This window comes from Saccopteryx bilineata, chromosome 5, assembly GCF_036850765.1.
Source record: "Saccopteryx bilineata isolate mSacBil1 chromosome 5, mSacBil1_pri_phased_curated, whole genome shotgun sequence".
NCBI lineage: Eukaryota > Metazoa > Chordata > Mammalia > Chiroptera > Emballonuridae > Saccopteryx > Saccopteryx bilineata.
The window spans coordinates 69267093-69288361 of NC_089494.1; the positions used below are offsets into that span (position 1 = coordinate 69267093).

At 38.1% G+C, this 21269-nt stretch overlaps 1 protein-coding gene across 3 annotated transcripts in view; it reads right to left on the bottom strand.

Annotated features, from left to right (window-relative positions):
* The window catches only part of B3GALT1 (beta-1,3-galactosyltransferase 1), a 602130-nt gene that overhangs the window by 530179 nt on the left and 50682 nt on the right, over positions 1 to 21269 (bottom strand). The gene's annotated exons all lie outside the window — the stretch shown is intronic.

Genomic DNA, 21269 nt, shown 5'->3' on the forward strand with positions numbered 1-21269 from the left:
TGCTTTGTCCCATAGATTTTTAGTTGGTGTATGTTCATTTTCATTTGTTTCAAGGAAATTTTTTATTTCTTCCTTGATCTCCTTGTTGACCCATTTGTTATTTAATAACATGCTGTTTATTTTCCAAGTGTTTGAGTGTTTTTCAGTTTTTCTATTGTAGCTGATTTCTAGTTTCATGCCATTATGGTCAGAAAAGGATGCTTGATATGATTTTAATCTTCTTAAATTTGTTGAGACTCATTTTATGCCCTAATATGTGGTCTATCCTAGAGAATGTAACATAAGCACTTGAAAAGAATGTATATTCTGCTGCTTTAGGGTGAAAGGTTCTGAAGATATTTATTAAATCCAATTGATCTAGTGTGTCCCTTAATTCTGCTATTTCTTTGTTAATTTTCTTTCTTGAGGATCAACGATCTATCCAGTGATATTAGTGGGTATTGAAATCCCCTACTATTATAATATTGCTGTTGATCTCACCATTTATGTCCACCAAAGTCTGCTTTATATATTTAGGTGCTCCTATATTAAGTGCATAGATATTTATAATGGTTATATCTTCCTGTTGGATTGTTCCCTTTATCATTATGTAGTGACCTTCTTTTTCCCTTACTATAGTCTTTGTTTTAAAGTCTGTTTTTTCAGATACAGTACTTTGAGATATGAATTTAGTTCGTTATGTAACTGAGTTCATAAGTCAGTCAGCTAGTATATCAAACTACCGATACTGGACCCACACACCAATGCACCAACTAGCGGCAGCTTCCCGAATCATGGCTCATATCTAGGAATTTCTCTTGGATCTTGAACAAAAATATGGACCGAGTTGCAGCTCGTATCTTAAAAAATTCGTATGTTGGTCTGTTCATATCTCAAGGTACCACTGTATAAGTATTGTTACCCCAGCTTTTGGTTCATTTCCATTTGCATGAAATATTTTTTTTCCATCCTTTTCCTTTCAGTTTATATGTATCTTTTGTTTTGAGGTGGGTCTCTTGTAGACAGCATATGTACAGATCCTATTTTCTTATCCATTCAGCTACCCTATATCTTTTGATTGGAGCATTTAATCCATTTACATTTAAGGTTATTATTGATATGTAGTTGTTTATTGCCATTTTTTTCTTTAAATCTATATTCCTCTTTTACTAGATCTCCCCCCCTTTGTTCTGTCTACAGCAGGCCCCTTAACATTTCTTGAAGCATTGGTTTGGTTTTGATGAATTCCTTGAGTTGTTTTTTGTTTTTGTTTTTGTTTTTTTGTCTGGGAAACTTTTTATTTCTCCTTCAATCTTAAGCGATAGCCTTTCTGGATAAAGAAGTCTTGGTTGTATGTTCTTGTTCTGCATTACTTTGAATATTTCTTGCCATTCCCTTCTGTCCTCAAGTGTTTCTGTTGAAAAGTTGGATGTCATCCTTATGGGGGTTTCTTTGTAGATGATTGACTGTTTTTCTCTTGCAGCTTTTAGGATTCTTTATCACTTAGCTTTTGTATTTTGATTATGATATGTCTTGGTGTGGGTCTCTTAGTGTTCTTCTTTAATGGGATTCTGCTTCTTGAACCTGTGTGACTCTTTCCTGCATCAATTTAGGGAAATTTTCAGCTATAATTTCATCAGTCAGGTTCTCTGTCCTTGTTCTTTCTCTTCTCCTTTAGGAACCCCTATTATGTAAATATGGTTTCTCTTCATGCTGTCACAGAGCTCTCTTAGACTTTCCTCAGAATTTTTGATGCCTTTCTCTTTTTGCTGTTCTGCTTCCATGCTTTCAATTATCTTGTCCTCTAAGCTGCAGATTCGATCCTCTGCTTCGTCCAGCCTGCTTTTAATTCCTTCTAGTGTGGTCTTCATTTCTGATATTGTGTTTCTCATTTCTGTCTGGTTGTTTTTTATGATTTCAATGTCCTTTTTGATACTTGTTATCTTTTTATTTAGGTGCTCATTATGTCCATCCATTGTTGCTTTAAGATCTTTGAGCATCCTAACAATCATTATTTTAAACTCTGCATACGGTAATTTGGTTATTTCCATCTCAGATCTTTTTCTGGGTTTTTGTCTTGATTCATTTGGATTGCATTTCTTTTCTTTCCATTTTGTCTGTGTATACACTCTTCCTCTGGGTGTGTTGTTTGTGTAGCTGAGTCTATGGTTGGCATTGTCTGCCTCCAATTTTCAATTGTGTTGTTTCTAGACCTTCTTGGGTTAGAATCAGCTGTTGTTTGTAATCTGCTGTGGACTACTTATCTGTTACCACTATTGTTTTGGCTATTTGTGTTGGTGTTTTCTATGTCTTAACTGGGTCAGGTGTGAGGAGCCCTTCCTTAAGCTACCACTCTAACAAGGGTTGTTAGGTCCTGAACTGATGCTCTCCATATCTGGCCACCAGATGTGCCTGCCCTGGACCTCCCTGGCTGGAGCCTGGAGCAGATCAGTGGAGGTCACTGCCTATGACTAGCTCTTATTAACCTTTTTGGAGCTACAGGTGATCCAGGTCTTGTGGCTGCCTCTGCTGGGCCCAAGTGTTATTATAAATAGCTGCACTCCTAGGCTAGCTTTTATCTACTCTTGGCCTGGGGGAAGTTACTTTAAGAGTTCAAGTTCCCCTGAGATCTGCTTTTCACTGCCTCTTATTGCTGGCTACTTGTTGGGCTCAGAACTGTAATTCAGTGATTAGGTACGGTATTGGATGTTGCTTGCTCCTTAGCCTGAGATGTCTTTCTATCCAGATTTTTTATTTATTTTATTTTGTTTTGTTCTTCTTTTTCAGCACTCAGATGGGTGTGGTCTCAGGGGTCCAGTGGGTGTGGCTTCTGTGCTCCTGATGTGTGGTCTGTCCACCCGCTCCCTGCTGCAGCTGTTGCCACCTCAGGCTTTTCGGCTTGGGCACTGCCAATGCCAGCACACCTCTCTGTGGCTGCTGCAGCTTCTGCTGCCCCTAGTGGGCCCATGCGCACCTGCTCAGACCTCCCCCAAGGTCACCTGGGCCCTAGCCACCACCAAGGGCAGGCTCAAGCCACCAGCTGGATTGCATGCGAGCTTGGACCTCCTTCTGCAGCGGCCTGCTAAGGCTTCTGCTTCTGTGGATGGTTCGCATGCTCCCATTTGGACTGCTTTTGCTGTAACCCAGGCCTCAGCTGCCTCCAGGGGCGGGCCCATGCTGCAGGCCTTATTGCACACGAGCTCGGATCTCCGCAGCAGCTGCACCACGGCCTCTGCCTCTGCAGGGAAGTGTTCACAGTGCTCACAGCGCTCACAGCGCTGGGAGTGCCTCCTCTGTCATCTGGGCCCCCTCCACCTACAAGGTCAGGTGGAATTGCGCACAAGCTCGGACTGCAGCAGCTGCATGGCTTCCGCCTTTGCTGGCAGGCCTTCACGTGCTCACTCAGATTGCCCTGGCTCCTGCAGCCATGCCCCACTACTGCCAACCTGTCCGCCCCGGTTGAGCAGCATGGGGGGGTGTGGCTCAAATCCCAGCACTCACTACCTGTGTCCCTAATGTGCTGCCTGCCTCTAAGTGCCTCTTTGTTCTTACTGGAACAGGAGAGCCTCCTATAGGTGGGGTAATTTCTTCCCTTTGCTGGTGTTGCTGCTCCAAGGAAAAATGTTCACTTTAGATTTGGGGCGTGATTGAGCCCAGGGGTTAGGGTGCCCATCCCTCAAAGTGTCTCCCCCTGTGCCTCTAAGACGACACTCTCACTCTCCTCTGACAACTCCAGTCCTCCCAGCGCTCCCCACTCCTGGAGCCCTGGGCAGGTGGTTGTGAGCGAGGCTGTCAGTGCAGTCCCTTTAATACGGAGCCTGGGTCCAACAGTTCTGTCTCCTTCTCTCAAACAGTATCTATGCTCCTTTCTTATCCAAATACAGTCTGTTTGCCCCTTCCAGGCTCCAGGGCTCTAGGCTGGGACTGCAGTTCTGGGGCTGAGGACCCACAACCCACAACTTGCCAGGCACTCCTCCCCACTGCGAGAGTCTCTCTGGGTCGCCACTCACCCCTGGGAATGGGGCAGCCCTTTTTGTATCTCCGCCTTTCCTACCAGTTTCCATGTGGGTTCTTTGGTGGTCTTTGGCCATATAATACTCTTAGTTTAGTCCAAAGTTGGTTTTTCAAGGTGATTATTCTCAAAATTAAATTGTAATCCACTTTGGTTCTGGGATGTGGGAGTTGGAACATGGGCCTACTCTGTGGCCATCTTGTCACTCCTCACTTGTTTGTTTTTTAGGGCAGATGTTTTTAAATTTATTGAAGTCTAGCTTATCAATTTTTTTCATGAATCATAACATTGGTGTTATATTGAAAAATTCATCACCATACCCAAGGTCATGTACATTTTCTCCCATGTTATCTTCCAAGGGGTTCTATTAGGTCTGTGATCTATTTAGTGTAATTTCTGTGAAGGGTGTAATGTCTGTGTCTAGATCACTCTTTTTTCTTGTTAATGTCTAGTTGTTTTAGCCCCATTTGATGGAAATACTATCTTTGCTCCTTCAACAGTGGTGTTGCCTTTGCTCCTTTGTCAAAGATCAGTTGACTATATTATGTGGGTCTATTTCTGGGCTTTCCATTTTGTTTCATTGATCTACTTGTTTATTCTTTACCAATACACACTGTCTTGATTATAGCAGCATTATAGTAAGTCATAAAGTTGGATAGCATTATTTCTCCAATTTTGTTCTTCTCCTTCAATATTGTGTTTACTAAGTCTTTTGCGACTCCATATATTCTTTAGAGCCAGTTTGTTGATATCCACAAAATAACTTGCTAGAATTTTGATTGGGATTGCATTAAATCTATACATCAAATTTGAAAGAACTGGTATCATGACAATATTGAGTCTTCCTATCCATGAATAAGAAATATCTCTCCATACTAATTCTTCTTTGATTTCTTTCATCAGAGTTTTGTAGTTTTCCTCCTATAGACACTGTAGCTTTAAACCTAAGCACAGTGGTACCTTGAGATACGAGCAGACCAACATATAATTTTTTTTTTAAGATATGAGTTGTGACTCGGTCCATTTTTGTTCGAGATACGAGTGAAATTCTGAGATACGAGTTGTGATTCAGGAAGCTGCCGCTAGTTTTTGTGGTTTCATTTTAAGTACAGAAAGAGCAGTTTTAGTTTTGTTTAAACTAAAGAAAATGCAGTTTTAGTTCATGTTTCTACAGTGCCTGCATCCCTTCCTCCCTCCCTCTTCCTCCACCATTCACCTCTGTTAGCCACACTCATCTGTCTCCAAGGTAAGAATAAAGTACTAAATAACACTTTTTTCTTTTATTTTATATATTTTGTTATGCATTGGTAAAGTATACATGTGTATTTCTTAATTAAAAACATGTCTTTTTTCATAATTTAGGATGGTTTGGGGATGTTTCACAGGGCTGGAATAGATTAAATTTATTTCAGTTATTTTAAATGGAAGAAATTTGTTTGATATACGAGTTGACTGACTTACAAACTCGGTTACAGAATAAATTAAACTCGTATCTCAAGGTACCACTGCATTTCATTTTGGGAGATGTTGAAACCAAAAATATTGATGTTTGTGCTGCCAGTTACCCCTCAGCCAAATAAGTTGAGACAGGAATTGAATCTTTATGGGCACATTATTCAGATGGCTGGCGGCCATTTGAGGAGATGGGGGTTATGTACCCCCATAAAACCCATTTTTAAACTTCATTTAGGCCAACCTTTTTTTTTAAGGGGACAAAAGGAGTAGGAAAGAGGTGTGAAATTTAGGGAAAAGTTAATTAAATAAAAGTTGTGGTCCAGGGATTCTTTCAATGTTTTTTTTTTCATCTGCTGACCAGTAATTCTTTATTTGTAACCTTATCAGCAATTGTTCAGTCCTTGGGAGCACTGGGACTTAGATATCATCTTGCTTGTGGATCTCCTGGCCGGGGGTACCAAGATGGGTTGCTTGCAGCCTCGTGAAGTCATGGAGGCCTGTTCATGTATCCAGCTCCAGAAACAAACCATTTTACTTGCATTCATCATTAAGCCTATTGATTATAACTAAAAGCCTATATTACTGAAGCTTAATTCCTAACTCTTGAATCCCTCCTATCTTTCCCAACTCTTAGTTTTAACCATTTTATTTCTGTAAGATTAGTTTCATATGGAAGGAATCATTTTGCTGTTGAACATGTATCTTAGCATTAGAAAGTCTTGTAGGGGGTCATTAGTCAATGCAGCTGATCCTGAGGTCAGCTCTGTCATTGTTTGTCTGGTTTTGCTGCTTTCTGGGCCTGGAGCTGAAATGCAACTGAAGCCTAGATGTTATTTCTAGGGATTAATGCTTAAACGCTATTCTCTGGCTCCCTGATTCACTCCCCTTCTAAGATGGCCTAATCTCACATGATCAGTTAGTTCAGAGTGGTGTAGCCAAAACATTCAAGAAAATTAAGAATATTCAGGATTCAGACTAGTTTCTGATATTTATGACTGTGTGTTATAGATCCCACTGAAACATGATTTCCCCCCTGAAATTACCTTCAGTTTAATAAAAAGTCAAATTAAGGTCAACCTATTTGCCTATGAAGTCCAGTTTTAATTTGGCCTGATTATTTGTATAAACGTAAGAATAGTAATTGATCGTATACACTTTTTAAAATCTGCTTTTATAAGGAATCTCTAGACTGAGCTTTAATTAACTAATGGAAAAAATATTGTTTTTAATTTCAAATTCCACATTTTCATTGCTGGTATATCGAAAAGCAAGTGACTTTTATACATTAACCTTATATCTTACAATCTTACTATAATCACTTATTAATTTTGGTTTTTTTATTTTTCTGGATTTTTAAAAATAGAAAATCATGTCATCTGTGAAAAAAAGACAGTTTTATTTCTTCCTTCTCAATCTGAATACTTTCCATTTCATATTTTTGACTTATTGTATTAAGTAGAACTTTCAGTACCATGCTGAAAAGTAGTGGTAAAAGAGGACATAAATGATATGTTTTTAACATTGAATATTTAAAACCCCCTCTTGCAGAGAAATAAAACTGGCTGTAGAGCTATAGACCCAGGGTGAGTGGAATAATTTAATTCTGCACATTGATTCATTCCCTCCACAAACTTTGATGATCTATTAAGTATCCACCTAGTTATGTGTGCCAAGACTGAACTCTAAGATGACTATAAGTCTATTACTCTAGCTTAACACATTTGATGACTCCTATATACTTTCACATATGATCTAAGAAATGGCAGATTTACTCTTCTGTGTGTAACCATTTTGTCCTTATTCAATTTTCTTATAATCACTTCCTTCAAAATATCTTCTGAATAATGCAATTTTATCACCTTTTCAGTTTATAATATTCAGTGTTTCCCTTACTTACACACACAAAAGAATGTAACAAGAGTTGCTAGATCAATTATCTGCTTAGGTTTCAGAGTTCTTCCTATGTGGCAATGAAAGTAAGACAGAACTATATACTTTAGAAGGTTCCTCTAATTGGTTTCTGGGAATCCACAGAATGGTTCAATCCGAGCAATAACATTGATCATTCTTTATTAGTAGTAACTTGAGAAAACAAATCCATTTGAATGACTGCTTCTTCAATGAGCTACTTTTCATGTTTTTTATTTAGTAAGTACTAAGAAAGCCTCTGACTGTGAAGGAATATTAGTTTTACCTAAGGTTCATAATTTAAATACAGATATCCCATGCAGAAACTATGCAACTAACACCTTGTCTCTAAGAATATATTACTCAAAGAGAGGACTTTTAAAACCAAAGGAGGTGCATTCTTTGTTATTTTTTAAATTTTTAGACTGATAACAAATGAAAACTCAAGTCTATTTCAGTAGTCTAAAAGAATTAATTATATACTTCAAATGCTAAAGTTATAGCCAGAAAATAAATTATACAAAAAACCCAGATAGTCAGATATTTCTTCACAAAACAAATGTATTTTTGGAAAGTGTCATTGTAGTGTATATGTATATGTGCGTACTTGAGGACAGCAGCAAAAGAATGGATGATAGATAAAAAAAAACTCTCCAGAAATAATTCTTCATAGTATAATCCTCACAGAATATTGCCTACATTTCCTGGTAAGCACATGCATTGTAGGAAACCACAAAAATGACATCCTTTGACTCTTCTGTAGTGGAGTGTATTTTTCATTTAAAATTAAAGGATGACTTGATCTCCAACTATAGTTCTGGACCAGCCTTCATGTAATACTGGTACTTTTTTTAACCATTGAAGTTTTTATTTTTTAAGGACTTTATTCATTTTAGAGAAAGAGAGAGAGAGAAAAAGGAGGGAGGAGCAAGAGGCATCAACTCCCATATGAGCCTTGACCAGGGTTTCGAACTGGTGACCTCAGCATTCCAAGTCGATGCTTTATCCACTGTGCTACCACAGGTCAGGCAATGCTGGTATTGTTCAACATTCCAATCCTGCTCTAACAAACCCTGGCTTCTCTATGTCCTAATTCTACACATGGACAAGGGGCAGGGAGGTAAGGAAGGATGATAAACCTTGGAAGGCTGGAGGGAAACTGGAAGTTCAGTTCTGTTGTTTCCACTGAGCCTTACTGGATGAAGAGAAGATTTCCAGATATAATTCTATGCTCCATTGTGGTTACATGCTGAGGCTACAATTGGCTAGGCCTCTTGGGTAAAATTCAGGACAATTTTCAGGATATGGGCACTTGTGGAGAAAGTTTTAAACTTTTAAAGTTATTATAGATCATTTATTGATTTAGAAAAACAAATTACTGCATAGTCTGTATCTATCCATTTGAGGACTTCATGGCACACTGGTAAAGAGCTAAAGAAAAACAAGAAATAATTACTAATACCTATCTGTATTTTAAGAATATAAAGAGTAGCCCTAACCTAACTTCTACACCTATAGAAAAAAGAAAAGAAAATATAACCACCAATCAGCTGTCAAGCACCAAGGAAAGAATGAGCAATAATCAGCCTGCCTAGTAGACTAACCTAACCTGCTTTTCTGTAAGAACAGCCTCACTGACCTAACACTGTGCTACAGCCGGCAGCACAAATTAATCTTCCAGAGATGAGTTAGAATTTGAATTCTAACTATTTAGCCTGAGCTGCATCTTTGTTGATGATATTAAAGTGAATGCCTTCTGGATGGTAATCTTGTCTTTCTAGGTAAACCCTAAAAGAATCACCAGCATGAATCCCAATGCCCACCCTCTAAAGGGAAGGGAAGTGATTTTAATTTTTAACAACTCTATGATGCTTACTTCTATAGTGATTTTAGATGGCTTGAAACAGTAGGATTCAGGCTGACATGTAGAAAACTACCTCAATTTGAGAGTCACTGTAGCCCTCAGATTGTGGAAGTAGAGTGAACTGTATTGGGTTTTCCTCTGGGGTTCCCACCACTATATCAGCAAACAGTTTATTGCCTGGCAAACATAATTTAGTTAAGGCAAGAACCAGCAATCATACATGCAATACATGCAAGCTATCTAGTTTGTTTTAAAACCAAAATTTCTTATTCTCTCCCAACACTGTAGTCACCAATCAACTAACAAATAAATTAGAATTTGCTGCCATTTAGCTGGGGAACTCTGGTTAACATTCCAAACTTCCATAGGTCTCCATTTTTGGTTCAAAGCTAGTTTCATAGGGAATTACAAACCTGAATGAATCAGCTCATGACCTCATTTAAAACCAACTTCAGAAATGACTGCTTCATGCTTCATCAGCTGTCTTTAACATAATGAATTAAAAAGCATGGTTAAATCACCTTGCAGGGACTATTTAAAAGTGAGTAGTCCCTTTACTTTACAACTTATTATTCCTCTACCAGGAGGATTAGGAGATACCAGATGGTTAGCGTCTACCCATAGTAATCTGAAAGGCAGTCAAATATCAAATGATCCATACTACCATTAAAATCTTTTGTGCATATTATATAAAGCATTTTTGAGGGTCACTAGAAGGCAAGTAGCTAAAATACTTGTTCAATTGCATTGTATTATTCTTATTATCTAATATAGATAGGGTCATGTACCAAACTGTATTTAATTATAATATAATAATGATAATTGACATAAGTAATAAAATTAATATAAGCAATCAAACAAAAGTTTTAGTAAGCTGTTATCTGCAAAATAGAAAACACTGAGGCAGAAAGTGCCATGCTTTCAATCCTATCAAGATTTTTAAAAAAAAAAAAATCTCCTTAATCCTAAACAGGAAGGTTTTTCAGTGCTACCAAACACAGCTCTGAGAACAGAGGCTGTTTTTCAGTCTTTTAAATATATCCTCCTCTTGCATGCCCAGTAACATCACTAGCATTTGGTTGCCTACCCTAGTTTATTTCCTCCCTGAAATACTGGAATAACTTAAATAATTTCCTTTCTTACAATCCAAATCCCAGCCAGTGCATCAGTGCATTCTACCATTCTACCAAACACTAACCAATTGTTTCTCATGACATTGTCTGGCTCTAGGTCTTTTTTTATTATTATTATTATTTTAGAGAGACCAAGACGGAGACCGAGATAGGAAGTGAGAGAGATGAGAAGCACCAACTCATAGTTGCAGCACTTTAGCTATTCACTGATTGCGTTCTCAAATGTGCCTGGATGGGGGTGGAAGATAAATTCCAGACAAGCCAGTCTCCCCTTTCTCAAGCCAACAACCTTTGGGCTCAAGCCAGCAGCAACCCTGGGATCATGTTGATGAACCTCGGCTCCAGCTGGCAACCTCAGGGTTTCAAACCTGGGACCTCCGCCTCCCAGGTCGATGCTCTATATTCAGCTCCAAATCTTGAGTTGCACATCTCATTATGGACAGGAAATAGCAATAGATCCAAAGCATTCCCTTTCAGAATCATTCTGGGTTATCAGGTGGTTTCCATGTATGTAGAAAGAAATTCAGAACCCAGTTCTAATGAAGCATCTAACTAATGAGCTATCTGAGCTTTAGGAGTACCTTAGGCTCATGGCTCAAATACCAACCTAAGAGTGACTTTCATATGATAAAATTCTTTATTTGCATAGTACTTTGCATAAATACTTTATTCTGCATAGGCAGAAAGCAAAAGATCTGAGGATTTAACTTACTTTGGAACAGAATTTTGACCAATTCTCCTGGTTTTAGCCCTGTCTTACACTTACTTCCAGAGGTACCTTTTAGCACCAACCGAAGTCTTTTGGAGAGCTACGAAATAAGCTATGTCACCTTTTGGATTTCCGTGCAATTACCTTAGGCTTTTACTTATTTAGGATTGGTAGGGTTAGCTACCAGTTGTGCATCCACATTTTTGGTTTCCAAAATTGTGTTTCTGTTGTTTCATCTTCTAGTTTTTGTTCTTGTGGTTTCATGTCTTTTTAAAAGTTAACCATCATTTTAAAAGGCTTTCTGAAAAGAGTACAAGTAAATGTGCATATCCAATCTGCAATCACTACTTCAAACTGAACTTTCTTACTCATTTTTTAAGGGAGAGGAGGGGAGACAGAGACAGACTCCCACATGCATTTTTACCAGGATTCACCTGGCAACCCTGGTTTGGGGCCAATGCCCAAATCAACTGAGCTATCCTCAGGGCCTGAGGCTGACATTCAAACCAGTTGAGTTACTGGCTGTGAGAGAGGAAGAGAAAGAGAAAGGGGAGAGGGAGGGGAAGTGGAAAGGGAAGAGAAGCAGATGGTTGCTTCTCATGGTACCCAGACCAGGGATCAAACCTGAGATGTTTGCATGGTGGACTGAGGCTCTATCCACTGAGCCAATCAGCTAGGGGAATTGAACTTTCTTAAAATTGTTTCAGGAAAGGTATGCTGTGACAGCTAACTCCAGCAGAACTGTAATTGGCATTTACTATATTACTGAACTAAGAAATATATTTGCACAGGACTGACACCTGGTTAAAGCACAAAACATACTGATTTATAGTGTTGCTTTAAATTATACATCCAAAATTTGAGGGGGGTTTGTATCAGCTTGTTAGAACTGTTCATTGTTGACAGTGAGATTGATGATTTGCATTTGGTCTCTAAGAGACCCTTAGAAGGCCTGCAGTTAACAGCTGGTTATATCACAAAAATTCGCTTACATGACCAATAGAGTCATCTGGATTGATACTCCCTTTCAGGCTCCCAGGTCCTAAGGTATTTTGATTTGAGAGATGTGGAAGGTCATGGGGAAGGTGTGACTGCCAGTGGACTTATGAGCTGGACTAGGGCAAGCAGAGGCCTGTCGTCCCTCCCCGCTCCTTGGAATTATATGTTGGGTTCACCACTCACCACCAGGAGCCAGTCTCAACCTTGAGAGAGTAATGTGCTGTTGCAACCATCTGGATGACACACGTGACTGAACCTGGTTAGGCCCTCTAAAAAAAATGGGAGATGCTGGCAGTGAGCGAGGAGACCTACTCTATCCTATGGTACCCAAGACAAACCTTGTATGTAAATTTCCTTATTAAAACTGCCATCTATCAATCTAGAGTGGTTTGCCTTTTTCTTTGGTCCCTCCTCACCCTGTGTGTATGAGGGTGGGGGGCGTTTTACCCAGGGAGCTCCCAGGTTTGGGAACCAACAAGAGAGAAAGCGGATGGTGTTTAACCATGAGAGCAATCGGAAGTTGGGTGTTCCCTTTGCTGAGTCCTTGCTGTGAAACAGCCTTTGGAGGTGATGCAGATCCTTACACGTGCTCTTACTGCATTTCATCATTTTTTGTGTAGATTTGTATCATTTTGGATCTTGTGACTCTTCTCTATCAATCTAAAACTATTTAACTTTTCCAGTTAGTACACTAGGTAACCATAAAAGTTTATATTTTCAAAATATTGCTTCAGGAACTTTTGCACAACAAATTAGTGTTATATTTACTAAGTAAAATCATTCTTATTAGTTTCAGATACTAATAAAATAAGACCTTTATGAAACATACCATTTGTTAATCTGAAAAAGAAAATCAAACCCAGAAACTTAGAAACAATAACAAATACAAGTTAGCACAGGCCAGCAAAGTTAAGCACATATTTTGGTACTGTGTGGACAAGCTATAAATAATTGATTACTCATAATTATTGCCCTGACGTTACATCATCTATCAAAAACTAATGTGCCTTTCACTGTGAACTTAATGTTATAAACTAAAGCAGTCAGAAGAAAGAATTTCATATAGATTTCTCACCCACATTCCTGGAAGTTTCACCAAATGACTATTGTCAATTTATGCTGTTGGGCCCTGGCCGGTTGGCTCAGCGGTAGAGCGTCGGCCTGGTGTGCGGGGGACCCGGGTTCGATTCCCGGCCAGGGCACACAGGAGAAGCGCCCATTTGCTTCTCCACCCCCCACCCCCTCCTTCCTCTCTGTCTCTCTCTTCCCCTCCCACAGCCAAGGCTCCGTTGGAGCAAAGATGGCCCGGGCGCTGGGGTGGCTCCTTGGCCTCTGCCCCAGGCGCTAGAGTGGCTCTGGTCGCCGCAGAGCGACGCCCCGGAGGGGCAGAGCATCGCCCCCTGGTGGGCAGAGCGTCGCCCCTGGTGGGCGTGCCGGGTGGATCCCGGTCAGGCGCATGCGGGAGTCTGTCTGACTGTCTCTCCCCGTTTCCAGCTTCAGAAGAAAAAAAATAAAATAAAAATAATAAAAAAAAATTTATGCTGTTGGCTAATATACAGGAAAAAGAATTAGAGGTGTGGTAATTGTGGCCCATATTCATAGGAAATTCAAAACCTACAGTGATAACTTAAACTGAATTTTGAATCAACATTAGGGTTCACTCTGAAGCACAGTACTAGCGCATTTCCAGCCAGAATACCGTAGCCAAATCTTGCACCTGCTGAAACACCACTCATGAATCACCGTTACGTGTGAGCCACCAAGTAATGAGCCACCACGGAGAATGTTGGTGGCCTGGATTGCTTCTATCAGGCTCCCCCTAGCAAGACAGTATTATTGGCCATATTTCAAAAAGGGATCAGGCAACCGAGCCAATGTTATATTCCGAACTCAAAGTGTAACTATGGAGCACCAGCTTCCAGATGCCACTGGCAAAGAACATGTGCAACTTCTCAAATAAGGAAAAGAAAAACCTAGAAGTTTTCAATGTCTACAAAATGTGAAACACAGAGCTAAGTATTCTGTACACAAAACCTGATGAGGAAAATATACTTTTTCCCATTTTATGAATGAGAAACTGAGTTCAGTTTTATGGATGAGAAAACAGATTGCAATGCTTGAAATGGTCACTGTTTGAAATGCCAAGCAGAGCAAGAGCCTAGGTCTGTATTGCTGCAATGTACTCTTTCCTGCATCACATTCTCCCCCTAAAATCTATTATTCTTTCATACTCTGGATTTACATGCTCACTATTAACATCCCCTCTGCATTTTCTAAGTTTAGAGAAGCTGCCTATCTTGCTCAGTTATTGAGTTTCCTAATACCTGGCATTTTGGCAAAGTACCCATTCATTTATTCATTTAATCACACATACATGAAATAAACATTTTCTGAGCACCCATCAATTCAGTGGTAGAATAAATGTAGTCGTATATACAAATGGGAATACAAAGGCCTTGACCAAGGAAGTTCTAGAATAGAAACCAACTTGCATTTAAGATGTACTATTTTATCACCTAAAACGAATCTTTCGCATATCCAACATGCACGCTACAAACAGTTTTACATTGTATATACTCACACTCTTAAATTTTCTTTCCTTTGTCAAATTACTTTGTTAAATTCCTTTGTATAGCACCAGGTGAACAAATATTTCAAGCTATTGAATGTGGGATTACTTGCCTACCTGTTTACATTGCTGTGCTCTCACAAAAAATACACTTTTGTCTATGCAGCAATGATTATTTGAGCAATTATAATAATGTTTTATTACCCTTTTTTTCTTTTATTTCATAAAAATTAGCCATAAAATAGAAAATGAAGCCATTGTTTTGGAAATAATACAACTGAGTAAATGGAAATAGTCATGCCAAAAGTGATAAATCCTAAGCTGATTGACTCTGTTTTCAATTGCAAGGGGGGAAAAAAAACCACAATCCAAAAATCACAGAAGAAGAACCACCAGATAGAATTTGTCTGAAAGCATCTGTTTAGCTATAGAGAAAACAAATAGGCAATTAAAATGATAAGTTTAAAAGTCAAGGGCCAAGAACTTGCCAGTGATTCGGATGGAAGAGGACATCACAGTCCTGTAGCACTGTCGCTACACAGTTCTTACAGGCTCCTGGACCAAGAGGACACCCAGAGTCCACATTTCTTTTGACAGATTCTTCAAAGAAGATGATAAAAAGCCATCAAATGAACACCTGAATCTCTTTTTCTTTCTCTGGTAAAATCATCATCAAATACTTCTCAATAGCCAAATAACATTTTAATTTTTCTAAATGTCGTCAAGTAAGCTGTGAAATTATCAAGCTTGTGTTACTGAAAAAAATATGACACATTCATGTCTTTGGAGAAATAGATCAAGTAAACTATTAGACATATATTTCTCTATATGTAGTGTTTAAGTCAGTTCTTAATTTTTAAAAATGTAAATTCTAGTATTTATAGAATTATGGATTTTATCTCTTTTAACTTTCTAGAAGTTGAATCCCATTTCTGAGATTCTACTGTTTGCTTTCAAATATTCCATTACTAAATACATTTTCAGAAAATTTTTTTAACTATTTTTCTTGAGAGAGAGAGAAAGGAGGAGGAAGAGAGAGGGATGAGAAGCATGAATTCAGAGTTGCATCACTTTAGTTGTTCATTGATTGCTTCTCATAAGTGCCTTAGGGAAGGGGCTCCAGCTGAGCCACTGACCCTTGCTCAAGCCAGCAACCTTGCCTTGGGCTCAAGCCAGCTACTTTGGGGTTTCAAACCTAGATTCTCAGCATCAGACACTCTATCCACTGTGCAATCAACAGGCAGAGATGTTTTAATTAGAAGATAAGGAAAATCTTGTGTCAGAATAATCCCTTTAAATATATACCGAGAAGAACTTTTCTCTTAATAGAAATTAGGCAATAATTTAATATGAAGTATTTTTCTTCATAGAAACTAGGCAATAAATTTAACCATTAAATTAATTTGTTTAGATGTTCCAAAACCAGATTCTCACTTATCTAAGATTATGTATTTTTATTTCACATAGGTAATATACAGGAAAAGAAACTCTCACCTTTTAGGAACTCACCAAGAGCAACTGGATCATTGGCTCCACTCTTGAAGCTATTCAAATTCTAATACTAAAACATTTAGATTCTCCCTGACTGGTGCTGGTGCAATAAATAGGGCATCAACCTGGGACTCTGAGCACCAACTTAAACACAGGGTCTCTTGCTTGAGTGTGGGATCACAGACATGATTTCAAGGTCACCAGCTTGAGCTCAGTGGTGGGATTCAGCCGGTTCACACCAGTTCAGCAGAACTGATACCTAATTTTTTGTTGAGTTTGGTGAACCGGTTGTTAAAATGGCACTTGTAATTAGGTTTCTCTCTCAGGTGGGTGCCTGGGCAGCCTCCTAATGTGGAAATCACAAATTTATATTCCTTACTTTTTTTAACATTCATCTGTGCAACTGTGTATTCTTAGTGCCTGTTATAATGTTTATTCTGTCCACAGGTGAAAAAAAAAATGCAAGTGAGGATGCCAATCAAGAAGCAATATGGAAATATCTTTTTTTTTTTGAAATATCTTAAATAACAGTTTTGTTGCTTTTTGTCAGGTATTATTTAATATTTTTTCATTAATATTTTATAATTCTTTCTTATAGTATAATCTAGCTTTGTGTACCTCTTTTATTGTTCTTATTAAGTATTAAGTGTATGAAATAATAAACTGCTTTCGGTATATTTTCTTATACTTAAAACGATCATTAGGGCCATGAACCGGTTGTTAAGTTATTTGAATCCCACTACTGCTTGAGCCCAAAGGTCATTGGCTTGAAGCCCAACGTTGCTGGCTTGGGCAAAGGGTGATCATCTTGGCTTGAGGCCCCTCATCAAGACAGGTATGAGAAGCAATCAAAGAGCGACTAAAGTGACAACATATGAGCAGATGCTTTTCATCTGTCTCCCTCCCTGTCTCTCTCCCCCAATCTCTCTCTTGCTCTCTCTAAAAATAAAAAAATTCCCATCTCAGAAATAGTTCTTTTTTTTTTTTTTTTGTATTTTTCTGAAGTTGGAAACAGGGAGGCAGTCAGACAGACTCCCGCATGCGCTCAACCAGGATCCACCCGGCATGCCCACCAGGGGGCGATGCTCTGCCCATCTGGGGCGTCACTCTGTTGCAACCAGAGCCACTCTAGTGCCTGAGGCAGAGGCCACAGAGCCATCCTCAGTGCCCGGGCCATCTTTGCTCCAATGGAGCCTTGACTGCGGGAGGGGAAGAGAGAAACAAATAAGAAGGAGAGGGGGAGGGGTGGAGAAGCAGATGGGCACTTCTTCTGTGTGCCCTGGCCAGGAATCGAACCTGGGACTCCCGCACGCCAGGCCGACGCTCTACCACTGAGCTAACCGGCCAGGGCCAGAATAGTTCATTTTTAAAATGAACTATTTCTGTAAGTTGTCACACAATATTAGCATTCTGTTTTATTATAAAGCTTATAAAATTAAATAGCATATATTTTTAAACTTACAAAAACATTAAGTTGTCCTCAGATAACTCAATCTAAGAAAATTTACTATAGGTCCTTTGAAAGACATGCTCAAAACGTGTTGCGAATTATCTTATGTAACATTTCTCTTTACAAGGCAGTGTCTCTGGATGCAGTGTACTTCTGCTCATTGATGAGGTAGAAAGACAGTTAATAATAATTAAGACTTAGATCATTTTTTATACATATAAAAATTTAAATTTGGAACAATTTAATTTTTCAGAACTAATAAAGATTGAAGTAACAGTTTCCTTGATATTTTATTCTAGATATGTGTTTCTCTTATTGTTTTCAAATCTTTTACAATAATATAGCTTAATAGCTTTGCATGCCCATCCTCTTGCAGACAATGCAACCCTATGAAATGGCATTTTATCATCCTTTAATAATGTAAATGCTTGTCATAAAAATATAAAAGGAGAAAAAATCACCAAGTCCTTAGAAGCACATGGATGCATCTTTAGTTTTTCCACTTTTGCTCTGTGATTTTTTTAACCTTTTGCCATCTAGACAATGTCAATGTCAATTTATATATAAAAGCTGTGAAATTATTCATCATGTTAAAAAAGAAATATAGCACATTGATGCTCTTAAGTAATTCTGAATCCCAGATTTTGAGGCAGATGATCAAGGTAAGACATGGCAAGAGAGAGAGAGAGAGAGAGAGAGAGAGAGAGAGAGAGAGAGAGATTGTCTTGGTACTTTAAGGAACTTACAGAACACTAGCCATGAAAAGGTTCCTGGTTTTGAGGAAGATCATTAAATATTAATAAATGTTGACATAAGCAACATACAAAACTGTAGAGAATTTTTATAAATTTATTTGAGCCAAACTGACAATAATTGTCAGGGAGCAAAATCTCAAGAAGAATGAGAAAATGCTCCAAGGAATGGCAGTTTTTCCACTTATTTTATACATCAGAATCAAAGGGAAAACATAAGGGGGTTATATGAAATCTACTGGTGATAGGTTAGGGAGTGGGGAAATCTCTGAGACTGAATAAAAAGTAAAAGGATAGACACATGTTTCTCTTACACTGGTGAATATAATAGGAGTTAACAATCTACATGATAACAATAACAATGAGGGGTTCTTTGTTCTGTCCTCTAGTGGGAGATTGTATCCTGAGGGGTCTAGATAAAGGAAATTACCCTGACATTCTAAAGGTGTTATCTTTAGATGCAAAACAAACAAAACAAAACAATAGACAGACTCAATTAAGGTAAAGAATGACCTTTGGGGAGATAGCTGCCTAAGATATGACTATCCACCATGACTTGCTTTTAGTGTTGCATTTAGTCTTGCTTTTAATTAGAAAGTTCTCATTTCTAATTCTATCCTACATGGTTACTTTAGGTGTCTAAGTTTGTAAGGGCCACCATGTAAGCCTCTCTTGAGTTTGTCAGATTTAGTATGTGGCACTTTTCACATTCACATAAAGAATGAAAATAGTATTTGTCATTTAAAAAATTGATAGTAGCAGAGAAACTACAAAAGAGACTGAGCCTGAGAAACCAAATGTTAAAAAGAAAACCAGCATAGTGCAGTATCTTAGACACCAAAGACTTTCTGAGTAAGAAAGAAGTGGCCAAAGGTATTGGATGATACAGAGATTTCAAGACAGAAATGGACCAACATCTACCCTGTATATTTAGCACTTTGAATGTTTATGTTAAAAGGTTTGAAAGGTTTTCAAGTGAGTGATAACTACAGAAGATAGATTAGAATTGGTTGAGAATTGGGGAGTTTGGGGAAACAGACTCAGATTTAATATAACTTTGACAAATTCAAAAGTGGGAGCAGAGAAAAAGGGTGGCAGTTAAAAACAGTATATGGTATAAGTAGGTACTTTGTTTCTGCATTTTTTAAAAAATAGAACATCTTTAAATGTACATCAAGAAACACCAATAGATAGGAAGGTAAGATTCCTGAGAAAATATGAAGAAAAATAACTTTGATGGCAAAGTGGAGAGATGTTTTTTCATGTTGACCTAGTTCAAGTATCCATACATAAATTTAGTGAGAATGCAGGGGTTTCACTAGTTGTGGTGTTTGGAAATCCTGACTGATTTTCTCTGTACACAGACAGGAGGTAATAGAAGCTGAGAATGGTGGGAAGGTGGAATTCAATGCTGCAACAATAGGTAATATTAGAGAAAAAATAGATATAAATATTCAGTTTCACAGCTTAAGACTATCTAATAGTTGTTATGCTAAAACAAACAACTTTATAAATGCTGAAACATTATTTATTTATTTATTATTTATTTATTTTCTGAAGAAGCAGGGAGGCAGGCAGACAGACTCCCGCATGTACCCAATCATGATCTACCCAGTATGCCCACTAGGGGGCGATACTTTGCATATCTGGGACGTTGCTCCGTTGCAAATGGAGCCATTCTAGTGCCTGAGGCAGAGGCCATGGAGCCTTGGCTGCAGGAGGGGAAGAGAGAGATAGAGAGAAAGAACAGAGGGAAGGGTGGAGAAGCAGAGGGTGCTTCTCCTGTGTGCCCTAGCTGGGAATCAAACCTGGGACTTCCACACACCAGGCCAACTCCCTACCATTGAGCCAACTGGCCAGGGCCTGAAACATTTTTCTAAGACTATATTCTATATAAATAAAAATGCTCAGAGATTTATTTTCCCTATAAGGTTTATAGGTACTAATTGTTTAGCATTTTTTTATTTCACTTCCTTCCTTAGTTTTTTCCTTTAACTTTGTGGGTATAGTATACATTAATCGATATTGTGGATTATATTATCCTATGTTAGCATAGAAAGATCCACATTTAAAAAGAATGAATTAAAAAGAAAATACTTAGAAATAAGGAGGTGAAAGAAACATACACTGAAAATTATAAGATTCTAATAAAACAAATTGAAGTAGAAACAAACAAATGGAATGATATCCCATGTTCATGGATTGTAAGAATATTGTTAAAATGTCCATAATCCCCAAAGTCATTTATAGATTTATGCAATCCTTTCGAAATTCCAACAGCATTTTTCACAGAACCAGGAACACAATCCTAAACTTTGTATGGAACCACACCCCCAAACAGCTAAAGCAATCATGAGAAAAAAGAGCAAAGTTGGAAGCATAGCACTTCCTGGTTTCAAACTATACTCCAAAGCCATAGTAAGTGAAGAAGTATGGTATTGGCATAAATACAGACATACAGACCAACAGAACAGAATCAAGATCCCAGGAATAAAACTTCACATATACTGTCAACCAATATTTGACAAGGGAACCCATAATATTTAATGTGGCATGGATAATTCTTCCATAAATGTTAAGAAAACTGGATTACAACAAGCAGAAAAATGAAACTGGAACCCATTTTACCCCACTCAAAATGGGTTAAAGATTTAAGTAAGAGATTGAAAACATAAAATTGCTATGGGAAAACACAGTGAAAAAGGTCTTTGACATAGGTCTTGACAAAAATTTTGTAAACAAAAGCACAAGCAACAAGGCAAAAAATCAACCAGTAGGACTACGTTAAATTAAAAAGTTTTTGCACAAAAAAAGAAGCAACAAAAAAAGTACAGTTTAAAAGTAAAGAAAATATTTGCAATAAATATATTTTATAAAGGGTTAATATGTAAAATATATCAAGTACTCAGGAAAACCAATAACCAAAAAAAAAAAATCTAATTTAAAAA